The sequence below is a fragment of the Bos indicus x Bos taurus genome, chromosome 3 (genome assembly GCF_003369695.1).
Source record: "Bos indicus x Bos taurus breed Angus x Brahman F1 hybrid chromosome 3, Bos_hybrid_MaternalHap_v2.0, whole genome shotgun sequence".
Classification (NCBI taxonomy): domain Eukaryota; kingdom Metazoa; phylum Chordata; class Mammalia; order Artiodactyla; family Bovidae; genus Bos; species Bos indicus x Bos taurus.
In genome coordinates, this window is record NC_040078.1 from 68827618 (window position 1) to 68854002 (window position 26385).

Genomic DNA, 26385 nt, shown 5'->3' on the forward strand with positions numbered 1-26385 from the left:
ACATGTTCCTGTCCCCAGGGCTTTTCTGAAAATAGGCTATTAGCCACTCATCTGAAAATCAGAAACCCCAAAACATCAAGGTTCTTTTCAACCTAAAATCAAAAGATACATTACCAAATGACCATTACTGAAGACCTACTGCCCTTGTTCTGTGTAAGTAACTTCTCCGGTGGTTTTAATATACTAAATGCGACTGTGGAATATGACTGTCATGTAGTAAATTTAAATTCTTCTGACAGTAAAAATAGTCATAGCAATTCAGATCAGTCATAAATTATTGGGGGTGAGAGTTTGCTACCCAGTTTACTTAAAGACATACTAAAATATACTGATGCAGGAAATAGATGAAAACCAAGCCTAAGCTCCGAGGGCCAAATTTCCACTATGAAGTGCCTAGAAATATATCCTGAAACATAATACATCTAACAAGTGATTCTGTAGTAACAGTCTCTCGTATTTTTTTTCCTTGAAAAAGCAAGCCCAGTGCTAAAGGGTAAAGAATAAATATGAATTGTGTCATTATTTTAAGTGAAGACAAAGCCATCAGGTCAATTGTCTGCTATTGTGGGAATGGACTTCTCTTGATCTTGGCACACTCTGTGCTTTCTTTAGGATATCTCCTCTACTTAACAAGCTCTCAGATCCAAGAGAGGAAACCTACCATTTCCACACACTCCTCAATGTGTCCCTTTCTTTGTTAGTCCTTTCCATGTAGGTTTCTTCTTCAGCTGCAGAAATATCTTCTCTTAAAAGTAATAGAGAATACTTAATTATGTACCCTTCATTTTAGTAAGACTTGCATTTTGTAATGAGGAATACAGTATGCTTACAGTGGGAGCTGTAAAACTAGAGAAAAGCAGAAACAAGAAAATAAGCACCTCTTATTCCATCACTCAGAAGTTTAGTTAACACTACTCTGAGCCTGGTATAAGACAGAGTCCTTGTTTGAGGAAAGGAATTGATAACCAACCATTACACAAGTAATGAACTGCAATTTTGATAAATGCTACAAGGCAAGGACTCCTTACTCTAGTTAACATCTTGATGCCAAGGCTTCCTATACTTTTTCAGGGAAGCTGGTAAATATACATACATTATTAGCCAGTTGGGATTAGATAGTGTGTACTATTTGAAGATAAAAATTTCATTTGTCATTTCCAGAGCTAACTTCTACAGACAAAGGAGTTGTCTGTCTCAGGATTTCCCTAAGAATTCCCAGGAAACAACAGTAGGCAAGACAGCCATCGGTGAGTCACAAATGGTCACAGAAGAAACCAAGGAATTGTTTTCTAGGTCTCTCTGAAACAGTCAAATAACCTTTGGCCAAAAGGAAGTCATTGTTGACCGCTGGATGAGGTCATCATATAATACAAAAAGTATAATCAGAAGCAAAAAGGAACACATTTATGATTCTTCTTCTTCCCTCTATGGTCTTATAAAGTTGCTCACCCACCATGACTTTATCAGAGTTTTAGGTTTGCAGATAAAATCTTATAACAATGTCATTTGGGAACTGCTTCACCTGATCTGTCCTTTAAGATCTAGACAGATCTTCAAGACTGGCTAGAAACCCCCTTAACTCCATGCCCACTAGAAATACAAGTCTCTCACTTAGATTTCTGCAAATTTCTATATGTGACTATGTTCTGTTGGTCACACTCCGCCTACAGGATTTTGTTTCCACATCTGGTATCTCTGTTACACTCAGTATTAATTTAGACAACTTATGCAATTGAGTTTTCCACAACTGGGAGAAATTGTACAGCTCAGCACATCCAAATGTAATGGATGAGCCTCACCATGGGAAAACTACTTTTGTGACCATGATACCTCCCCTGCCTCATAAATATTCAAGTTTATTTTTGAAATGTATTTAGGTACTGGTCTCTATCTCTTTCATGAAAGAAGCAAAGCTTCTATTTCACAATAAGTGACATCATTCTAATTCCCCCAGGAGTATCAGTATCCATGTTTGCATTCACATTAAGGTTTATAAGGTATAGATAACTGAGATCAGATTCTTTCCTGAGAGTAAGATTCCAGGGGAGAAAAGGATGTGGAAAATAGAACATGAAGGAACTAAAAGGATAAAAAGGAATTATACCGAGGCCCTTTGGGAAGAAGGTAGAGAAAGAAGAAATGAGCATGGCCAGCGCCACTGATTTCCATCCAGATACCCATAAGCAAACAGACAAATTAAACTTCAGTGATAATTGTGAGTGCACTGCCTGATCTTCTCATACACAGTGTGCCTTACAGTTTTAAAAATGAACGTTTAATTTAGTACATTCTCAAGTACTTTCAAATGGCCATTTTTTTTAAAGTGGAAATTCATCTTAATAATTTCTTAGTAGAGGAAACCATAGACGTAAGAGTAATGTGATCCCTTTCTAAACTTGAAAGAACACCCTCCTCAGCCTGATTCTCAGCTAGGCTCTTCTTAACCTTCTCAGTCAATTCCGATATGTCAGAAGAAATTTCCCAGCTCGGTTTTCAGGGAAGAATGACTTCACCCAGGCTCTCCGTGGTGCTCTGGCAGAAAGCCAGGAGCAAGCAATGCAGATATTGCTGCAGCCTCTCTGCGCTCAGCCTAAGATAGGATCTGCCAGGCCAGAGAGGAATCTGGGTTCTCCAAAAATGCTACAGCAAGTTACTCTGGCACTGAGCAGAACACACTACCCATTGACCAAACAGTGAAGATGGGACTTGTGCTTATTCTCCTTTGAGTGGAACATTCCAGAATGATGTATGGGAAGTTCTAGATAATGAGCCCCTTTGATCAATTATACCATCAGATCAGATCAGATCAGATCAGTCGCTCAGTCGTGTCCAACTCTTTGAGAAGCCATGAATCACAGCATGCCAGGCCTCCCTGTCCATCACCAACACCTGGAGTTCATTCAGACTCATGTCCATTGAGTCAGTGATGCCATCCAGCCATCTCATCCTCTGTCATCCCCTTCTCCTCCTGCCCCCAATCCCTCCCAGCATCAGACTCCTTTCCAATGAGTCAACTCTTCGCATGAGGTGGCCAAAGTACTGGAGTTTCAGCTTTAGCATCATTCCTTCCAAAGAAATCCCAGGGCTGATCTCCTTCAGAATGGACTGGTTGGATCTCCTTGCAGTCCAAGGGACTCTCAAGAGTCTTCTCCAACACCACAGTTCAAAAGCATCAATTCTTCGGCGCTCAGCCTTCTTCACAGTCCAACTCTCACATCCATACATGACCACTGGAAAAACCATAGCCTTGACTAGACAGACCTTTGTTGGCAAAGTAATGTCTCTGCTTTTGAATATGCTATCTAGGTTGGTCATAACTTTCCTTCCAAGGAGTAAGCGTCTTTTAATTTCATGGCTGCAGTCACCATCTGTAGTGATTTTGGAGCCCATAAAAATAAAGTCTGACACTGTTTCCCCATCTATTTCCCATGAAGTGGTGGGACCAGATGCCATGATCTTCGTTTTCTGAATGTTGAGCTTTAAGCCAACTTTTTCACTCTCCACTTTCACTTTCATCAAGAGGCTTTTGAGTTCCTCTTCACTTTCTGCCATAAGGGTGGTGTCATCTGCATATCTGAAGTTATTGATATTTCTCCCAGCAATCTTGATTCCAGTTTGTTGTTTCTTCCAGTCCAGCGTTTCTCATGATGTACTCTGCATATAAGTTAAATAAACAGGGTGACAATATACAGCCTTGACATACTCCTTTTCCGATTTGGAACCAGTCTGTTGTTCCATGTCCAGTTCTAACTGTTGCTTCCTGACTTGCATACAAATTTCTGAAGAGGCAGATCAGGTGGTCTGGTATTCCCATCTCTTGATGAATTTTCCACAGTTTATTGTGATCCACACAGTCAAAGGCTTTGGCATAGTCAATAAAGCAGAAATAGATGTTTTTCTGGAACTCTCTTGCTTTTTCCATGATCCAGCGGATGTTGGCAATTTGATCTCTGGTTCCTCTGCCTTTTCTAAAACCAGCTTGAACATCAGGAAGTTCATGTTTCACATATTGCTGAAGCCTGGCTTGGAGAATTTTGAGCATTACTTTACTAGCGTGTGAGATGAGTGCAATTGTGCGGTAGTTTGAGCATTCTTTGACACTGCCTTTCTTTGGAGTTGGAATGAAAACTGACTTTTTCCAGTCCTGTGGCCACTGATATATGGTATAATGTGGAGATGTGGAAAACCTAATAATGGAAGACAAATATCTCATGGCCGTTGCATCTCATCTCAATTTATACAAGGTTTTGGTTTTCTGTATGGAAACACAATACCGTTGCAGATTGAGAATTCTCCTGTTACTCTTACTGGAAAGGAAGCAGTAAGTGTGTAACCAGAAAGTCAGCAAAAAATTCTATTCACTTTTTTGTAATCAGTCAACTTCTGTTTATGATGGAAGTCAGTGTAAACCACAGCAGCGATGAAGCCCAGGCACTTTGTTCTCTTCCTATGTTCTAGGGCTCTGAGTGATATATGATTTCTCCTAGGTATGCAAAGGCTTTAGCAGACCTGTCAGAGAAACTGTAAATCATCCAACAAAATAATATGAAAACGAAGTCAATGAAACCCCTCACAGAGTAGCAGCTTTCTGCTACTGTGGACTAAGGAACCCCAAAGGAAGATGCTCTTTTCTTTTTGGTATAAAAATTATCATTTTCTTCAGACATTACACATACACACACACACACACATCTACAGAGTTGAGAACTCATTGTATTGGTATTACTTTTTTCAAAATGACTGAGACTTATCTAACCCACTATTCCTAACCATAACTGAGATTTTCTTTTTCTTCTCTCCTAGGATCTTTATTTCAAAGTGTTTAAATTCTCCATAAAACATTTTAGAAACCCTACATACCAAGTTTTAGAAGGCTGACTAAATGAAGATGATGCCTTTGCTAAGGACATCTCTTTGATTATGAGTAATTCTGCACAGTTACTTCCTTTCTTAACAGCCTTGTAAAGTTTCAGTGATGAACAAATAGGACTTGGTTGAGTACAGTGCCATTTAAAAATCTGGGTTGAATATCTCTATATATTCATACATGAAGAAGGACTTGATGTGGAGATTAGAATGTGATTAAACCAGTAAGGAGGTACATCACAAAGCTGGGGTTCCTAGCTGGGAGTCTTCAGATGGACTTCAAAGGTCCATGAATCACTTCAAGTCTTACATGCAAAGCTGTGGATTTTTAGGGGAAAAGAATCCATAGCTTTCGATAAAAGGTTAGTGAGCCAATGAAATTTAGGAACCTTAAAAAGAACAGACAATAACTCATTGTTGAATAAATGAACTCAGGGAGAATCAGCTTACTACTGGTTATAACCCTTCCATGATCAAATCTTCTTTGGAAGCACTTGAAGATGGTGGAAAGAAAATTGGCGATATTGAACTACTATCACATATGTAAGAGCCGGGCTCTGATCAAGTTGCTGCTCCGTCCCTCAATTCTTTTACCAAACACTACTTTACTCTTTATAACTGTCAACTACAGACAGTCCAAATATATAGCTAAAAAAAAAAAATAGCTCTTTTCCCCACTTTTGAAAATTGCTTCAAGTATTAGGGATTTGTAACCTAGATGCCAGGAGATCTAAATGTCTCCTGAGAGAATGTCAGAGTGTGGGAGCTCCATGGATAATGGAAAGGAATATGGGAGCAAAAGGACAAAGACAGTAAATACACCGGGGTGCAGAAGGAAGGAGTAGGTAGAAAAAAGAACCTAGACCTGCCACTGGAGCTTCCATTACTCTCCAGAGTGCATCATCCTAAACGCCTGTGTACATGGGCTACCCACTCCTGTCCACCCATAGGACTATGTAAACATGAGGTGAGTTAGAGAGTAGGGTGAGAGGAAAAAGAGGCTCATCACAAAGATGTGCATACTGATTAAACAGGAAGGAACTGGGAGCAGGCGTATCAAGAATAATAAGAATACGAGCATAACACTACATGCAATACTTACAATGCAAAGAAACCATCACGGTATCACAGGAGAGTAGGATAGTTGTTAAGAACACATTCTCCAGTGTCAGACCAATCTGGAGTTGAGCAGAGGGCTGCACTTCTTAAGATTGTGTCCTGGGCAAGTTATTGAACCCTCCAAGCCAGACGGTAAAGCGTCTGCCTACAATGAGGGAGACCCGGGTTCAATCCCTGGGTCAAGAAGATCCCCTGGAGAAGGAAATGGCACCCCACTCCAGTATTCTTGCCTGGAAAATCCCATGGATGGAGGAGCCTGGTAGGCTGCAGTCCATGGGATTGCGAAGAGTTGGACACGACTGAGCGACTTCACTTTCACTTTCACTTTCAAGCCTCTGTTTAAACCCTCGTCAGTGAAAGGAGGATAAAAACAGGACAGCTATTTATCCTGTCCTGTCATTAACCCAATATAATTGGGTTAGTAATGTTATTAACCCAATAACAACACTGGGTTATTGGTTACTATGGGACAAAATGAGATTGTTTTTAAAGATAATGTATTAGATGAATACTTAATTAGCAATAGTTGTTTTTATTCTCATTAGCCATTGTATTCATGAGATTAGTCAGGGAAGAAGTTAGTCAGCAGAGGGGCCAACTCCACTCAGATGTGAAATGTGTGTGCACGACAGCAGTGAAAATTCCCTCCATGACCAATGAAATGCTTGCCAGTTGGTGAAGACTCTGAATGAGGCCTGTGTTTCTTTCCATGAAGTCATGAGTGGGTAGCATGTGATGACTATTCTCTCGGCTCACAGGCAGGGAAAGACAGAAGTTAATTTCTCAGGAAGATAGCAAAAAATCATCTTTAGGCTCTTTAGAATGTACAGATCTCAGACAAAGGGAAATATACATATATCTGTGTTCCCAATTCAGAGTGAATGTTGCCACACATGTCTTTCCCATGATAGCAGCAGTGAGCCTGTGGGAATAAAGATGCTCAGGAAGTGTTATTATTTGATTTATTTATGTACTCCGGCCTTCTGATTTCAGTCATCATTCTCTGTCCCAGACTGCTGCTGTTATTATAAGTCCACTCTCGACCATCTAAAAATTAACATTCCTCATATCTGAATAATGGATTTTTCTGTTTGCTTAATTCAAAAAGGCAAAAAAAAAGTATTTTGTTGCTACTGCTCCATCTCATCTCACCAAGTAACAGGGCTAGTCAGCTTATGAAGAACTTGGCAGCACTGTCCCATGATCCCTGCACAGAGCCCTGCAGGCCATCAACAGAATCACATGGAGGACACAGCATCCCAAGCACAAGCCATACCACTGAGGTCAAAGCGCAGGCCAGGACTCACTCACAGAGCTCCAAGTCTCAGAAGCATCGCATAGGAAGACAAATCACAAATTTCAAGGTCATTTTATAGACTTTGCAAAATGGTTCTGTCTGCCTCTCTGCTCTAATCAACACTGTTCAGTTCAGTTTTTTGGGAATTAGGCCTACAGAGGAAACAAAGATTGCTCTGGAAGAGAGTGTTAAGAAAACTCATAACAACAATAATAATACCAATAATAGAAACAACTAACACTGATTAAGTATTCACTATGTGACAGACCCCATGCTAGACAAATCAGCTCATTTAGGCCTTACGGCCCCCAAATAAATAAATTTATTTATTTATGTGGAAAGTGAGGGCTAGAGATATCACATAACTGGGTAAAGGAGAAGTTGACCCATAGTAGACAGGCTTACAGAGAAGATCTATAATGTAACACATCTAAAATCCTGCCAAGGAATCTCAAGAGGTTACATGGCTCTTAAGAACATGGACAACATTGACCAGTACTCCTCAAGAGGATGGTGTTTGAAAGATGGTCTTGCCAATCAGGATCCATTCTTCCCGAATTAGGTGACTACTACTGAATGAGGTATTAAATGGTTCCCAAAAGAATTATCTAGGTGCTGTGAGAAAAAGAAGGTGGATACTAAAAAAAGGTAATCAACAAATGTCCAAAAGTGTACCAAGCAGAGAACAAATGAAGGATTTACAATCATAAGCACATTAGGACAAATTGCATTTAATTTTGTATGTATAGAGGTGGTAAAGTGTTTGGGAAAAATCTATTTACTTAAATAGGAACATTTCTTTTGTTCACATGATTCATTTATTTAACCATGACTACCTTCAAAATTAGCACCAGTGTAGACTTTGATCCAAGCCATATATCAGCCTCCAAATTAGCAAATTGTTGTTGTTCAGTCACTAAGCTGTGTTCAACTCTGAGACCCCATGGATTGCAGCATGTCATGTTTCCCTGCTTCACTCTCTCTTGCAGTTTGCTCAAATTCATGTCCCTTGAATTAACAAGAGCTGTTCGCATTAGCAACATTTTCCTGATCCAGTTCTCCCCACTCAATTTTCACTTTTTTCAGACATGTTTTCTTTTCAATGAACTCCCCAGAATCACTATGAGCTTAGGATGCCCTGGAGGGAGGCAGTGCAGCCGAACAGTTAAGTTCACAAGCAAGGAGAATACCAGGCTTAGCATGAGCTCTGTCTCTTATCAGCTTGAAAATCCCAGACAAATCATTTAACTTCTAAATTTCTTCACCTGTAAGTGAAGATAATAACAGCATCTATCTCATAAAGCCAGGATTAAATTAAACAGTGTACATAGGCACTTGGTACACATTCTGGAACAGAGCAAATGTTCAACTCATATTAGCTCTTTTATTGATAAGAAATTAAAATAATGTTAGTACTCTGAGACATTTTTTAATCTTACAAATAAATTGACTAATCAAAGGAAAAAACTCTCTTTTGCATTCATCATCACATCATATGATCAAACATCATAATAATGACAATATATGACTTATTGACTGCTTACTATGTTCAAAGAACTGCGTTAGGTGTTTTGCACATATGAATTCAAGGATAGGTATTTTGTTGTTATATGACAGGAGAGAAAACTAAGGCTCAAAGAGGTTAGCAAAGTTGCCTAAATGTTGCAGAGCCAGTAAATAAGAAGGCAGTATATGAACACAGACGAGTCTGACTCCAAAGCTCGTACTCAGAAATTTCCAAGTTAACTGACAATTCTAGTTTCTTTAACCAATAAAGAATTGTCCCTCATAAAAGAAGGCTAACCTTCCCAGTTAAAAAGAAAAAAAAGAAAATTCTTTAAAGTGGTATTTGTACAATAACTTTAGGAAATATAATAGCCAGATGATAATAGCACTAGCAATCCAGGATGTATTTTATGGAGCTATTAATATATGCCTTGAGTGGTCAAAGGCTTCACCACTCACTTGAGGCATGTAGTAATGGCCAATAAAACTTGCCTTGTCGTGTCTTAATGCCATATTATATCATCATACTTATAATGAAACGCCCTTAAACTTCAGTGTTATCAGAAGAGAAGAAAAAGTGGTGGTTAAACAAGCTAGCGAAGTAAGGAAGAAGTACAGAATTTGTAAAGAGCCCTGAGCTATAGGACCTCGGCCTAACTCTACTATGCATCTGCTTGACCTTCAACACATCCTCAGATCTCAGGATTTCAGCATCTCCTTCTATAAACTAAGGTTCATTATGGTAAGTGAAGGCTTCTTCCAGCTTCAACAGCCTGTGGTATTACAGAATATTTCATTCATTCAACAGGAGCTCACAAATTGCAACATACACACCAGGTATACCCTATTCTATGAGCTGAGAGAACAGCAGTAACCACGGCAGAAGTCCTGTCTCTGATGCTGGACTTAAATGGCTTACCTGGTAGCTCAGACAGTAAACAATCGTATGCAATCCAGGAGACTCGGGGTCACAAAGAGTCAGACACAATGAGCGACCAATGCAACAAAGAGGGAAAGGGATGACTCAGGGTTTAAATACTGCCTTGCTTTCTAATTTTCTCTCCCTATACATCATGAACATGTCCAAGCATGATACTAGTTGATAATAGTTGAATTGGGGTGGTGGTATAGACCCTAGTTCTTTGTACTATTCCCTCTACCTTTGTGATGTCAGAAACTTTTCATCACAAAAATTTAAGATAGACGAGAAAAGCTTCAAGGAGAGCTTTTGCTTCTGAGAATAACCCACTAGATATGCCAGATCTGCCAGATAAACCTTTCCACCAAAGACAAGAAGGAAAGATAGACAAAATATTTATGAAACACTTAAAAATATCCCAAAATCAATAAGGGGGGGGTATTAAATAAGAATCAAGGGAAGAAAGGAAGTCCAGAGAAAAGGGATGGCATTTTGCACCTGTTTTCCCTCTACAGATTCTTGAAGAGCCAGGAGAATAGAGATTTATGTTCACAGTCTGCTGGAAACAGGGTAAAAATATCTGAGCATATCATTCGCTTTGCGTCAGGATCTCCAAAGAGATACGCTCTAGCAGAAAGGAAGAACAGAAAGCTAACAGGTCCCTACAGGACTGCAGCTTATCTTCAAACTACCTCAGTCTCTGAAACTGAAATAAGCTGTTTCTAGAGTACTAAGCTCCAAGTACTTACAGAAGCAATGTAATCCCGTCTAGAGCTGGATTACATTGACCTCAAATTATATCTGTAAACAATTGTGCAAATATAGTATCTCACACACAATTAAAAATAACCAGCAATTGAGAAGATAAGAAGATATAAATACAAACTAGCAGAAACAACAGAAATAGAAATAGATCTACAGGGCTTCATATTTGGAATGACTTGAAACTTTTTGTTAAAAGTTTACTTGAAAATTTCAGCATGGAATTGTATAGTAGGGTAAATGGTGGCTCCCTCTAAAAGATACATTCATGTTCTAATTCTTGAGACTTGTGGATATTATTTCACATGGCAAAGGAGTGAACATTACCTTATATGGTAAAAGATATGATTAAATTACAGGTGCTGCAAGGAAGAATTTATCCTAGATTTTCCAGGTGCGCCCAAGTGATGAAAGAACCTAATTGCTAGCCTAGAATTCCATGCCCAGAGGAAACACGCTTAAGAATGGTGATGAAATAAAGACATTTCAGATAAACAAAGAACGGAAAGAATTTGTCACCAGTAGACCTACAATAAAGGAAATACTAAAGGACACTTCTTCTTAAGTAAGTGATCCCAGATGGAAGATCAATGATACAGAATAAATGGAGAGCAAAGAGAAAAATAAATATATGAGTAAATCAGAATAAATGATTGTATCTTGGGCATTTGAAATATATAGAAAGAAAATACAGCACAATAATAAGAGACAAGAGAGATCTGAATTATATTAAAGAATTCTAAGGCCTAAATCAAGAATACATACTAAAAGGTCTAATGTAATCATTAAAGTAATAATGAAAGAACGTAAAACTTCCAAGCTAACAGAGAGAAAAAGTGGAATGGTAAACAAACTCAATCCAAAAAAAGAAAAGAAAAATAGGAACACAAAACAAGCAGGACTAAAAGAAATCCACTTAATATAATAGTAATTTCAACCCAACTTTGTGTGTAATTATATTAAAAGTGAGTGAACTAAATGCTGCAATTTAAAGACAAAAGTAGTCAAATCTAATAATATACTGTATGTATTAATACAAGAAATGCATTTAAACATATGGATACAGAAATCTGGGAACTAAAAGGATGTTTTAAAAAAGATATGCTAGGCAAATATTAGCCAAAAGAAAGCTTGTGTGGCTTTATTAATACCAAATAAAGTAGAATGCACGGCAAAAACTCATTTTTGGTATATGAGGAGTCAATTTGTAGTGTCAAAAAGTTCAATTCATCAGGAAGATATAGCAACTCCGAATTTCAAATTTATTTAACATAGTTCCAAAACATACAAAGGCAAAATTAATAAAAGTACAAGAAGAAAAAAGATAAATCTACAATCAAATATGAGATTTGAACACATTTCTCTCAGAAACCTATGGGACAAATACGAAAAATAAAAACGGGTGATGATGACAGAGAAAATTTTAAGAACATAAACGGTAAAGTTGGCCAAATGAACATACAGAACATTGTATCTATCAACTAAAGAATACACATTTGAAAGACCACAGCAAACAGGTACAAAAATGGGCCATCTGCTGCGAAACCAAACAAGTCTCAACACATTTTAAAGTACTCAAATCAGAGTATGTTCTTTGCTCACAATGCAATGAACCTAAAAATCAATAACAAAATAGTAGCTAGAAGACAGTAGAAATTAGAAATTATGTTAGAAATTAGAAATTATCTGATGATAATAAAATGATTTCATATAAAACTTTGCAATAAAAATGTTTAAAGTGAAATTTATTATTTAAATATATATAATAGGATTAAAGCTGAGAATCAGTGAATAAAGCACCTCATTTCAAGAAATCATTTTTTAAAATCAGCAAACTTAAACTAAATAAAAACAACACTACAATACAGAGGATCAACCGAGGGAAATGTTAAAAAGATCAGTAAAATTGATAAACCTTTGGAATGACTAATTAGGAAAAACCAATGTCAGAAATTTTTAAAGGGACATCTGTATAGTCAGCACCCATATGTCTTGTGCAGCGCATTCCCCTCACCAGTCTCCTCCATTCTCCACTCCGGTCAAACAGGGATTTCATATCTATCACTACAGAGTAGTTGTGGTTGTTATAAGTGAAAGTCCCTCAGTTGTGTCTGATTCTCTGGGACCCCACGGACTATAGATCGCCAGTCTCCTCTGTCCATTGAATTCTCCAGGCAAGAATACTGGAGTGGGTTGCCATTCCCTTCTCCAGGGGATCTTCCCAACCCAGGGATCAAACCCAGGTCTTCTGCATTGCAGGAAGATTCTTTACCATCTGAGCCACCAGGGAAGCTCTTCTTATAAAGGCAGTTGCACAATATGTACTCTTGGGTCTGGTTTCTACTGCTCAAAACACTATTTTTGAGACCTATCCACGTTGTTGGGTGTATCAGAAGCTCCCTCCTTTTTATTGTTGGTAGTTTTATAATATACCTACACATTGGTCCTTTCTAGTCTTGAGCAATTCTGAATAAAATGCTATAAATATTCATGCACAACTCTTTCATAGACATATGTTTTCATTTCTCTAGTATAAACACATAGGAGTAAAATTTCTGGGGATTCAATGGAGTCTGAAAAACCACAAATAAAATTCCACAGTTTTTGTGGAATTTGATGAACTACTTCTAAAATTCAAAAGGATATATAAGGGTTAGAATTAGCCTTAAAGAAGAACAACATGTAGAAAGGCTGGCTCTATTAGAAAAAAAAAAAAAAAACATTATAAAACTTATAATGTGTGGTGTCAGCGTAAAAACAGTCAAGCAAATCTATGGGATTTTTAAAAAGGCCCAGAAATAGGCCCAAACTTATATGAATATTTGGTATATGACCAAGATGCCTCTGCTGGGTGGGAATGGAAGAACACTCTTTTTTTTTTTTTTGGTTTTAACAGTATCTTTAAGGAACACTCTTTTTAAGGAGTGGTGCCAGGAAAATTGGGTACCAAATTGAGGGAGGGGTAATTGATACTTTATTTCAAATTGATTTGATATTGATTTCAAATTGATTCAAATTGATAAATTTGAAATGGTTTTTTAATCTAAATTTGAAGAGCAAAATAATATAGTTTCTAAAAGTTAATACACTAAAATATTTTCAAGAAATCTAGGTAATCAAAAACTTCCTAAGAAGAGATTTTAAAAAAATCATTAACCATAAATAGAAGTAATAAACTGGGTTGTGTTAGAATTGCTTTGTTCATCAAAACACACCAGTAAAAGAAGGAAAAGGCAGGCAAAAACGTGGGAGAAGATCTCTGCAACACATATAATTGGGAAATATATTAATGTACAGACTATATAGAAAGAATTCCCACCAAATAAAAAAGGAAAAAGACAGGTATAACTCATTTTTTCAAATGGGGGGAAAAAAAGACTGGAATAGGTGTTTCACATATGGAATAGTCAAATAGCTAATAAAGGGGTGAAAAATAATCTTATTCTTGTCAGGGAAATGCAAATTAAGATTACAAAGAGATACCATTAAACACCTACCGAACAGCAAAAGTTAAAAACCTGACAATACCAACTGCTGTCAAGAATATGGAGCAATAGGAACTCTGGTACACTTCTAGTGAGCGAGTAATTTGAAACAATCACTTTGGAAAACAATTTGGTATTATCTGTTGCCAGGAAAAATCATGAAAGACTTTGAATAGGGGCAAAAAATGTACTGAGGGTTCAAATTAGTGCCCCTTTCATATTATCCTGCCTTTCATGGACTTTGAGCTATTCTACAACTACTTAAGTTATAGAAAACTACTAATAACACAAATGCGTCTTATCTATATAAATGCAAACGAATTGTGTCTGGTAGACTTCAGTGGATGATAATACTGCGTAAGACTCATTTTTCATCTATTCAAATTCATTTCAGCATCCCTTGTTGCCTATATATGCATGGGTCTTTCAATTCTCCTTTGAACCAGTTGTAACATCATATTGGTTCTATCATTAATTGATATGTCAAAAGAAATCTTTGACACATGTTCATTTTATATTTGTATCAGAGTAATGATTTTACTTTAAAAAAAAAAAGTATCCTTTAATGCCACTAAGGCCAAATATACATATATTCTATGCTCCAACAATCCCAACCAACAGAAACATGTTCATCTGTGCTCCAAGAGACATGTGCAAGAATGCTCATAACATCATTACTTACAACAGCTAAAAACTAGAAGCATTTCAAACACCCATCAATGGCCAAATGGATAAAGAAATTGTATATTCAGAGAATAAAATCCAGCAAGTGAATAACAGCTACATAGCACAAGAGGGAAGAAACTCAGATACATAACACTGGGGAAAAAAAGAAGCCAGACATAAAACAATATTTTGCTGTATGACTCCATGTGTATGAAATTCAAAAAAACACAAAACTAAACCACAGTGTTTAGAAATATATGTTTAGGTGACAAAACTTCTAGTAATAATTTCTTTGCTTTTCTTTACAAAGTTAAGACAGCCGTCTCCTTGGGAGTGAGAGAAGGTAATAGGACTGCTTCTAGAACACCTCGCTATCAGTGACAACCATAAACATGTCGACTGAAAAAAAACGCACAGCCTCAATGTTGAGAGTTTTATTTGGTGGACTTTCTGAGGAATTCAAGCCCAGGAGACAGCTCTCAGATAGTTCTAAGGGACTGCTCTGAAGAGGGAAGCAAGGAGCCAGTGTAATAGGAGTTTTGTAGCCAAAAAAAAACAAACAACAACAACAAAAAAAAACCAGGTAGTCAGAATACCAAAAGATTACTGTTAATTAAAGAAAACCAGACATTTCAAGTTAGTGAATTTAGCACTTTTCCATGTATTTGTTGTTGTCGTTTAGCCACTAAGCATGTCCAATTCTTTTGTGACCGCATGGATTGTAGCCCACCAGGCCCTTCTGTCCATGGGGATTCTCTAGGCAAGAATACTGGACTGGGTTGCTATTTCCTTCTCCAGGGGATCTTGTCCACTCAAGAATCAAACCACATCTCCTACCTTGGCAGGCAGATTCTTCATCATTGAGACACCAGGGAAGTACTTCTATGTATACAAATATGCAAAAGGCTGGGCTCATGAAAATCCTCCCTCTCGTGTGCAGCCTCAGTCATTTGGGGCCAGCCTGCTGTGTTTTCCTGCCCTGAGTTTCCTCAGGGTGCCCTGCTGGGGAATGGCTGCAGTTGTTGATGGCCTGATGGTGGGCATCCTGTTTCCATCCTCAAGTTCCTTCTGGGCTCACCTTCAGGGGTGGCTGTAATGTGATGGCTTGATGACTGTGACATCCTTTGTTTACTGATACGGCAGGTAACATTTTTAACTAACAAAGATATTCACGTGTGCATGCTAAGTGGCTCAGTCATGTCCAACTTTTTGCAACCCTTTGGACTGTAGCCAACCAGGCTACTCTGTCCATGGGATTCTCCATGCAAGAATACTGGAGTGGGTTGCCATGCCCTCTTCCAGGGAATCTTCCCAGCCCAGGGATCAAACCCACATCTCTTATTTCTCCTACCTTGGCAGGTGGGTTCTTTACCACTAGTGCCACCTGGGAAGCCCCACAAAGATATTCACTTTATGATAAGTCATTAGGTTATTTTATTGTTTTATGTACTTTTCATAGTGTGCACTATCTTTCACAGTAAAGAAAACATTAAACAAGAAAAAAAAGACTTTGGGGAGTGAAAGGCCCAATAGTCAATTAGAGGCAAAAACTATAGCATTCACTGTATTATCCAACAAGCGGGTTTTCCACATTAATATTCCAAGTCATTAAAGAAATGGCCTTTGGAGACTATTTTCTAATCCCCCAAAGCAGTAAAATAAATGCAATAAGCTGCTGAAAGACAGGAAGCCTAACAATCCAGTGCCAGGACTGTTTTTTCTTTTCCCTCAAGAGGCCTTGCCAGGTTCACAAGCTGAGTATTTTTAGCCAGAAGTTAAAGTTTAAGCTTTATCCTGCTTCTCTGAAAACAAAATATTAGCTGCCATTCAAAAGAAATTAATGCCTGCATCCACCTCATTTCAAGAGAAAATTGTTTCTTTCCATCTCCGCATAACTTGATACACGTCTGCACGAGTCAGGTGGCGGGGAGGGCCCCTCTGTTGTCAGCACAGGTAAATGTTTCCTAGGTAACTGAGCCCTCTCCCAGCAGTGCCAGCTCCTTCAATCTGTCTGGGCTGAGTTCACCAGGCAGTGTTGGCACTAACCCAGCTCGCTCATGAGGGGATGAGCAGTTAGAAAATTCAACCCAATCTCCCTTGGCTGTTCATGTTTTGATTCATTTGTCCAAATGTTAGAAGGGCATGTCTGAGGGCACTCTAACAAAGGCTGCACCATATTTATGAGACATCCAATTTCATTCCACCTTGAGGGGAGGAAAAGATTGGAGATGTGGGGAGGAGGGGACAAGCAAGAGAAGAGGAAGGAGAGTATATCAACACCTCTTACACTCTGTGCCCTACTCTTCTAACACGCAACATTGAATCACTCCTTTTTTTTCAGGAATAAAAAATAATACTATGTACCATTTAACACCTGCTATGTGTCAAGCACTTTACGTCCAATATCTCATTTATTCTTCTTCACAATAGTCTTTATAAGTAGGCAGCTTTGTCTTCATTTTCCAAAAGGAAACTGCAGCTCAGAGAGGTTAAGTGACATGCCCAAGGTCACACTAGTGAGAACTCTGACCCACTGCCTGAAGGAAACTGTTATCAATGACTCACCCAGTCTTTGTGAAAAGCAACTAATTAACTACAGTCTACCTCTAGAACCCAGAACTCACCAGCTTTGAAATGATACATAAAGTTGCCATGAATGATACTCCTCCCAAAAGTAAAGTACCAGTAGTAAATAAAATTTCTTACACTAGAGACAATTTACACAATGAACTGTGTCTATCCAAAGTATGCGGTCTTACTTCATGTTGCTCCTGCCAACAGTTATTAGTAAGCCAGACATGACTTAGAGATTGAAACAAAGGTTCAAGAACATTTGCTGCCTGCTCCCAGATCCAAGGGCTGTAAATAGTACAGTGAGGACCTAACTGACCTGAGTGCCCAGTCATCTCATGTACTAAAAATGACCAAGGAGTGCGCACACACATCACTCAAGCAGGCACACATGTTACCAGCAACCACATGGAGAGTTATAATTTATGAAGAAGCCCTCAGTCATTGTTGGCTATTATCATTATCATCCCTAATACCTTGGGCTATAAATCCACACTCCTTAACTTACCATACAAACTTCATCAATATTTGGTCTTCACCTACCTGTCCAAAATCACCTCTACCACTCCAGCCAAGGCCAAATACTTGCAGTTCACCCTATTTTCTCCTTCACCTCCATGATTTTGTTCTTACTGTTCCCTCTGTCTAGAACACTCTCTCACTTCTCCACCTGGATAGTCCCCCTGAGCTTCCTATACTTTTAACTTTGTCAACTGCTTTCCTGGGACTCCTGTGGCTGATGCCTGCCTCTGTTGTAGCCCCAGGTACCCTAAGGTGACTATGCAAAGTCACTCTTTTTTTCCATCTTCAAGTCCTGGTGTCTCATTGGCCTCTACCTCTTCACAGAAAGTTTTCAAGAAATGTTGAGAGGGGAATTCAGGTAATCTCAGGGTCTAGGCATAGATCATGGAGGCAGAATTTTTACCAAATTGATAGAAATCCTCTTCAGTCTTTCTCTATTTCCCTTTAAAGCAGTCCATGAAAGTAGCTTCTCATAAAACAGTCCATAAAACTGTATGGGGTAATTAAGTGTTGCTAGTCCACAGAGCATCGCATGCAGATAAGCATTGCTAAGGGACGGCTTGTCTTTCATATACACCCGGGCTTTCTTTTTCTTTTCGGTTCTCCTGACCAAGGAAAACTATTAATACAAAACAAATATGTTACAGTAATTCCACGTTACTTCTATTTATTTTTAGGCTATGATTTTTTCACTACAGCAAGGATATACAATTCTTGCCGTATCTTCAGATCTTCCCTACTGCTCTTCTATAAACCTAACTGGGAAATTGTATGTATCAGATACTCAGCCCAACAAAGTTTAAATCCAAAGAATTCAACAAAGATGAATCAAACCACCTGCCTCTGAAGACAGCCCCAAAGAAAAAGGTGGTGGAGGGGGGGACCTTGCTTTATAAATATGAGATATGGAAAACTAGAGAATGTAAATGGAATCGTGTCAGCTTAAGGCCAGGCACTCTGGGTTTGAATGCCAACTCTGCCACTGACCACTGAGTGACCTTGGACAGTTCATCTAGGCAGAAGCAACTGTATAATTTGCAGGACCCTGCACAAAATTAAAACGTGAGGCCCTTTGTTCAAAATTATGAAGAATTTTTAGACAGCAATTGCAGAGCGTTCAATCAAGTGTGGGCCCTTCCAGCATGAGGCTTTGTGATCATACATGTCATACGCCATGAAGCTGTGCCTTCATCTAGCCTCTATGTGTCTCAGTTTCCTCTTCTGGAAAATTGACACAATAATAGCACCCACCTCACAGAGTTGTTGTGAGGATCAAATTAGAAAATCCCATATAAGAGAAAAGTGCTTATAAGACAACCTGGTACATGTCAAAAAATATCAGCTTTTGCCATTGTTACTTTTTTGAGTCACGTTATAAAACAGAATAACTAAGGCATTAATATTCAGTATTAATGAATAGTATTTGAATTTAATAATGAATAGTAAATTCAATATTAATATTCTTTACCAAGGGATTAACTAATTCTTGAAACAGCAGATTTCTTTATTTAACTCTGATTGAGTTTACAAGACTGATGCCTCCGATATTTATTAGGCAAAACAAAGCATCTCTAATCAGAGAAATGAATCCAAGACAGAAAGATCAGCTTTAGACAAAATGGCTTGAAAGACATTTTTATTTGCAATATATAGGAAAGGAGATCTCCCTCTGTTCCTCCCTATATCCTGATCTGTCTTAAGGGCAACCTTACATCTTGGACAGGGCTGGCATTAAGAGCATGGGTTTTGGAGTTGGAACTGTGTTGGAGTCCCTGGTCCTAGATCCACTAACTCTTTGACCTCAAGCAATTTCTCTAAATCCACATTTCCTCATCAACAATACCAATTCATATGGAGACTACAAAACAGAATCACAGATATACTAAAGCTTTCACTAACACATATACATATGTGGAGCTTACTTTGATGTCTGGAGCTCAGTGTGTGTGTATCATTCACTCAGTTCAGTCAGTTCAGTTCAATCACTCAGTTCTATCCAAATCTTTGAGAACCCATGGACCATTAGGTTCCTCTGTCCATGGAATTCTCCAGGCAAGAAGACTGGAGTGGGTTGCCATTTCCTTTTCCAGGGGTCCAACCAACCCAGGGATGGAACCTGGGTCTTCTGCATTGCAGGCAAATTCTTTACCATCTGAGCCACCAGGGAAGGCCCTGGAGCTCAGTATTACTATATAAACAGGTGCCTCAAAGGCAGTAATATGAAACCACACTCTAAGGCAGGTCCAGGAAACAGCAGACATTTAATGGGCAATGGGCCAGAAGTAACTTACTCATCCAAAATTACAGTTTAAGATTACAAGCACTCATTGTTCACCAGTATCAGAAAGAAGCTGAACTGTACATCAAAGCCTTAAGGGCTCAAAAGAGTCAATGTTGTAAGGGCTCTAAGTTCAGTTCAGTTCAGTTCAGTCGCTCAGTCATCTCCGACTCTTAACAACCCCATGGACTGCAGCACACCAGGCTTCCCTGTCCATCACGAACTCCTGGAGTTTACCCAAAATCATATCCACTGAGTCGGTATGTCATCTAACCATCTCATCCTCTGTCGTCCCCTTATCCTCGCGCCTTCAATCTTTCCCAACATCAGGGTCTTTTCAAAAGAGTCAGTTCTTCGCATCAGGTAGCCAAAGGATTGCAGTTTCAGCTTCAACATCAGTCTTTCCATGAATATTCAGGACTGATTTCCTTTAGGATTCACTGGTTGGATCTCCTTGGAGTCCAAGGGACTCTCAAGAGTCTTCTCCAATACCACAGTTCAAAGGCATCAATTCTTCGGTGCTCAGCTATCTTTATAGTCCAACTCTCACATCTATACATGACCACTGGAAAAACCATAGCTTTGACTAGACAGACCTTTCTTGGCAAAGTAATGTCTCTGCCTTTTAATATACTGTCTAGACTGGTCATAAGTTTTCTTCCAAGGAGTAAGCATCTTTTAATTTCATGGCTGCAGTCACCATCTGCAGTGATTTTGGAGCCCAAAAAAATAAAGTCTACCACTGTTTCCCTATCTATTTGCCATGAAGTGATGGGACCAGATGCCATGATCTTAGTTTTCTGAATGTTGAGCTTTAACCAACTTTTTCACTCTTCTCTTTCACTTTTATCCAAAGGCTTTTTAGTTCTTCTTCACTTTCTGCCATATGGGTGGTGTCATCTGCATATCTGAGGCGATTGATATTTCTCCCGGCAATCTTGATTCCAGCTTGTGCTTCCTCCAGACCAAAATTTCTCATGATGTACTCCGCATATAAGTTAAATAAGCAGGGTGACAATATACAGCCTTGATATACTCCTTTTCCTATTTGGAACCAGTCTGTTGTTCCAGGTCCAGTTCTAACTGTTGCTTCCTGACCTGCATACAGATTTCTCAAGAGGCAGGTCAGGTGGTCTGGTATTCCCATCTCTTGATGAATTTTCCACAGTTTATTGTGATCCACACAAAGGCTTTGGCATAGTCAATAAAGCAGCAATAGATGTTTTTCTGGAACTCTCTTGCTTTTTCCATGATCCAGCGGATGTTGGCAATTTGATCTCTGGTTCCTCTGCCTTTTCTAAAACCAGTTTGAACATCTGGAAGTTCACGGTTCACATATTGGTTAAGCCTGGCTTGGAGAATTTTGAGCATTACTTTACTAGCATGTGAGATGAGTGCAATTGTGTGGTAGTTTGAGCATTCTTTGGCATTGCCTTTCTTTGGGATTAGAATGAAAACTGACCTTTTCCAGTCCTGTGACCACTGCTGAGTTTTCCAAATTTGCTGGCATATTGAGTGCAGCATTTTCACCGCATCATCTTTTAGGATTTGAAATAGCTCAACTAGATTTCCATCACATCCACTAGCTTTGATCGTAGTGATGCTTTCTAAGGCCCACTTGACTTCACATTCCAGGATGTCTGGCTCTAGGTGAATGATCACACCATTGTGATTATCTGGGTCATGAAGATCTTTTTTGTATAGTTCTTCTGTTTATTCTTGCTACCTCTTCTTAATATCTTCTATTTCCTAAAGGCTCTAAAGGCTCTGCTTATTTAACTTATATGCAGAGTACATCATGAGAAATGCCAGGCTGGATGAAGCACAGGTGGAATCAAAATTGCCAGGAGAAATATCAATAACCTCAGATATGCAGATGACACCACCCTTACAGCAGAAAGTGAAGAAGAATTAAAGAGCCTCTTGATGAAAGTGAAAGAGGAGTGTGAAAAAGTTGGCTTAAAACTCAACATTGAAAAAACTATTATCATGGCATCTGGTCGCATCACTTCATGGCAAATAGATGGGGAAACAGTGGAAACAGTGACAGATTTTATTTTGGGGGCTCCAAAATCACTGTAGATGGTGAGTGCAGCCATGAAATTGAAAGATGATTTCTCCTTGGAATAAAAGCTATGACCAACCTATGGTCATATTTAATATTTTAATATGACAGCATATTAAAAGGCAGAGACATTACTTTGCCAACAAAGGTCTGTCTAGTCAAAGCTAAGGTTTTCCCAGTAGTCATGTATAGATGTGAGAGTTGGACTATAAAGAAAGCTGAGCACTATAAAGAAAGCTGAAGAATTAATGCTATTGAACTGTGGTGTTGGAGAAGACTCTTAAGAGTCCCTTAGACTGCAAGGAGATCAAACCAGTCAATCCTAAAGGAAATCAGTCCTGAATATTCATTGGAAGGACTGATCCTGAAGCTGAAGCTCCAATATTTTGGCCATCTGATGCGAAAAACTGACTCATTGGAAAAGACCCTGATGCTGGGAAACATTGAAGGCAGGAGGATAAGCGGATGACAGAGGATGAGATGGTTGGATGGAATCACTGACTCAATGAACACAAATCTGAGCAAGCTCTAGAAGTTGGTGATGGACAGGGAAGCCTGGAGTGCTGCAGTCCATGGGGTCGCAAAGAGTCAGACACAATTGAGCAACTGAACTGAACTGAAAACTTATGACTGCCTAGGCTAAATGAAGATTTCAGCAGCTTCATCTGCCAATAATATTTTAGTTTTATTATCACTTTCAAATGAACTGGTGTATTTGCTTATCCAAAGTTTAAAGATTTCCCAGATGTCACACTGCCGTTAAAGCATGAACACACAAAATGGATCCAGTACAAGATCCTGGTCTAGCTCCTTGACTTCAGGGAACATGTATCTTAAATGTAACTGATTGTACCACACCCAGGGACAAAAATGCCATTTTATCTTACACCCTTCTAGTAGAAATTCTGGCTGTATAATCATTAAGACTACCATATTTGGAACAAGCAATGTCAAATGTCAATAATGCTTCAATGAACACAGGTGCAGATATCTTTTCAAGTCAGTATTTTCATTTCCTATGGATAAATACCCAGACATGGATCACTGGATCATAGGGTACTTTTTTAAATTTTTTGAGGAACAGCTAAACTATGTTTCACAGTGGCTGCAGTGCATAAGGGTTTTTTCCCCCTGTCCTTGCCAACATTTGTGATTTCTTATCTTTTTTGATAAGAGCCATTCTAACAGGTATGAGGTGATACCTTATGACTGTTTCAATTTGTATTTCCTCATGATTAGTGATGTTGAGCACCTTTCCGTGTACCTGTTGGCCATTTAAATGTCTTTTTTTGGAAAAATATTCAGATCCTCTGCCCATTTTTTAATTGGATTGTTTGTTTTTGTTTGCTGTGCTATTGAGTTGAATGAGTTCTTTACACATTTTGGGTACTAACCAATCAGACATATGATTTGTAAATATTTTCTCCCAGAATATGATCAGTCAGGCAAGGAAATAAAATCATCTTATATGCATTTTTTAAAGTTCCTTCTAGCTGCTATGCAAAGAACTGATTCCAGAGTGATGAAGAAGAGGAGACATCTGGTGGGATGCCCAGATGAATAAAATGTAGCCATCCCAGCTAGTTTGCCTGATAATACTCATGCTTATTCATCAAGATTCTGTTCAAGTATCTGCTCAACTTAGGGCTCAATTGAGCTAAGAGTTTTAAATAAATGTCTGCCAAAGTGTAAACTAGTTTAAAAGTTCTTCCAATCAAAAAATTATTTTGGAATTCCTTGACTTTTTTATATTCAGTTTAACTCAGATCAAAATTATTTTCAAAAGCTCTTTTGAAGTATAGTTATATTTCATCAAAAGTCCTATATGATTGTCTCCTTTAGAGGTAGGAAAGCCAAGAGTTAAAAGCAGGGCATTCTGAGTCACACAAATCTGAATTTAATCCCTTCACTTCACTACTTGGGAGATTTACTCAACTTTCCTAGGCCTGTTTCTCCATCTGTAAAATGGGAATACAAACACCTCAAACAGATGCTGGAAAGTTTCTCCCACATAATGTAAGGTGATTAGCTCAGTGCCTGTCATGCGGCAGGTGCTCAGTACATAACAACTGCTGCCAGGACAGTATTACCGTCCTTCCAAGGCAGGGCTGGAAGACTGTTGCTACATAATGACCCACAGGGCAGAATGACCTAACATCCTCCTTAAGAGCAGTACTGTCAACTGAACATGAGTCAGCTCTACCACACAGAGTTTAAACAACCCAAGATAATGTCCAAATCTAAGATTCCTTCATTAAACAGAAAGTTCAACAACCTGAACAACCGATAATTTATTTGTATAAAATGTTTAGTTTAATTCTGTTATTGGCTTTTTCTTATTTCATGGATAAAACTCCAAGCTCTGCTATAAACAAGCACACTTACATCTTTGGCACATTTTTATTTCCAGCATTCTATTTGAAATTCTGCCTGTGTAATCATTGTAGCAAAATCATAATTGGGACAAGTAATTTCCAAATATGAAGGACAATGACCAGAGTCATTTCAAGGACTTGAAGTATTCTAAAATAAGACAATAAAATATTCTCTCTGATCCAATATCTCTACCACACTTAATGATCTATTTAAATCCCATTAGTTTCCCCATTTCTAAAGGATAAAAGTCCACACTACTTGGTAGGACCAACATGACCACTCACGATCTGACTCCAACTATATCATTTCCTCCGGCTCCCAAAACCAACTTGGTGACAGTCATCCACAACTTTTCACTGTTCCCCAAAATGACCTGTTCCTTCATGCCACCATATCTTTGCACCTACAATTCTTTTTTGCCTGAAATTAATTCATTAAATCATTCATTTCTTTTCTTGACTATACTATGCTAGATGCTAGGCATACAGTGATCAACAAAATAACCATGATTTCTGCCCTTTCAGTTTTTTGACTGACAGGTAAACAAACAAATATGCATGTATTCATATATTAAGAAAATGTTAAATATACAATAAATAGGGAAGCATAATAGGGAATATCATGAAGTTATATTTCATTGATATAAATCAGCAAAGGCCTGTCCAAAGCAGTAAACTTTAACTAAGGGCATGAAAGGTAGGAAGAAATAGCCTCGAGGAGAACCTGGGCCCAAAGTATGGCAGGCAGGGGGATAACAGCTCAAAGGTTCTGAAGCACAGAGGAACTTGGCATGGTCCAAGAACTGGATGGAATGAAAATAATCAGGGGACCAAGATGTAGGTGATTTCTCAAAAAGACGCAGGAGCAAGGTCATGCGCACTTGTGAGCTTTGGAAAGGAGTTGTTATCCAAAATGAAATGGAAAGCCACCAAAAAGTTTAGATAAGGAAACTGACATGACCTGATTTACCTTTTAAAAATCACTTTGGTTTCCCTGTGGAGTTATTCCAGGAAAAAGGTGAAGAAGGAAGGACAAGGAGACCAGTCAAGAAGAAAAATTGCCTGGCAACCCTCATCTAGTCAGAATGACAGTCTCATGTATCCCTCGTCTAGTCAAAATGACAGTCTCATGCTCATTGAGAAATTCCACCTCCACTTGGAAACTAATGCCACCAGGTCTGACTTGATCGAGTGGCTCTTCTAAAGGTATCTGAATCAAAATTCTTCAAAGGCATAAAATAAAACACCTCAAAGAATATATTTTTTAGTTTAGTTTATCCAGTCAATAATCAAGAAAGTTTTTAAAAATCTCCACAAGCTCCTTTGAAGTGGGTTGATTTTATATCAGAATGGATTTCAATAGTCTTAGGTGATTCTCTGCATTAGGAGGTAGAACACCAAAGTGTGGGCCGGGGGGCAAGGGGAGGGGAGGCAGAGAGATCTGTAGTCTGGTGCACGCTTGGTACGTATACGGACACCAGAGCCAAACTGCCTGGGTTCAGTTCTCACTACTGCCAAAAGCAGCTTGGTGACCTTACCTAACCACTCTGGGCCTTGGTTTCCTTATCTGAAAAATAGGAATTAAATGACACAATAAGTCTAAAGTGCTGAGAACAGTGCCTGGCCCTTACTGCATATAGTAAATGCTAATTAATACAAATAATTATAAAATAACATGTTCACACAAATTTTACACTCACTAGCCAAAGAACCTGGGGCAAAGAACTAAAGTTTTCTGCAAGCATCAGTGTTTCCTCCCAAGTAAAACAGATATGATAATAATAGTATTTTTCTAATAGGACTTTTGAATATTAAAGGAAACCATATATATTCCTTAAACACAGTGTCTACCATAAAGTGCCCAGAAAATGCATACTGATGTTATTTTATTCATTAGGTTATTAAATTACTGTGGGCAAATTTCAAATAGGTTTGCTCATGTATGACTATAGGA

At 38.5% G+C, this 26385-nt stretch overlaps 1 protein-coding gene and 1 pseudogene across 2 annotated transcripts in view; both read right to left on the bottom strand.

The window, feature by feature from the left end:
* Positions 1-26385, bottom strand: part of ST6GALNAC3 (ST6 N-acetylgalactosaminide alpha-2,6-sialyltransferase 3) — a 625489-nt gene that overhangs the window by 584971 nt on the left and 14133 nt on the right. The window lies entirely within an intron of this gene.
* LOC113890646 lies at positions 1708-1850 on the bottom strand (annotated as a pseudogene).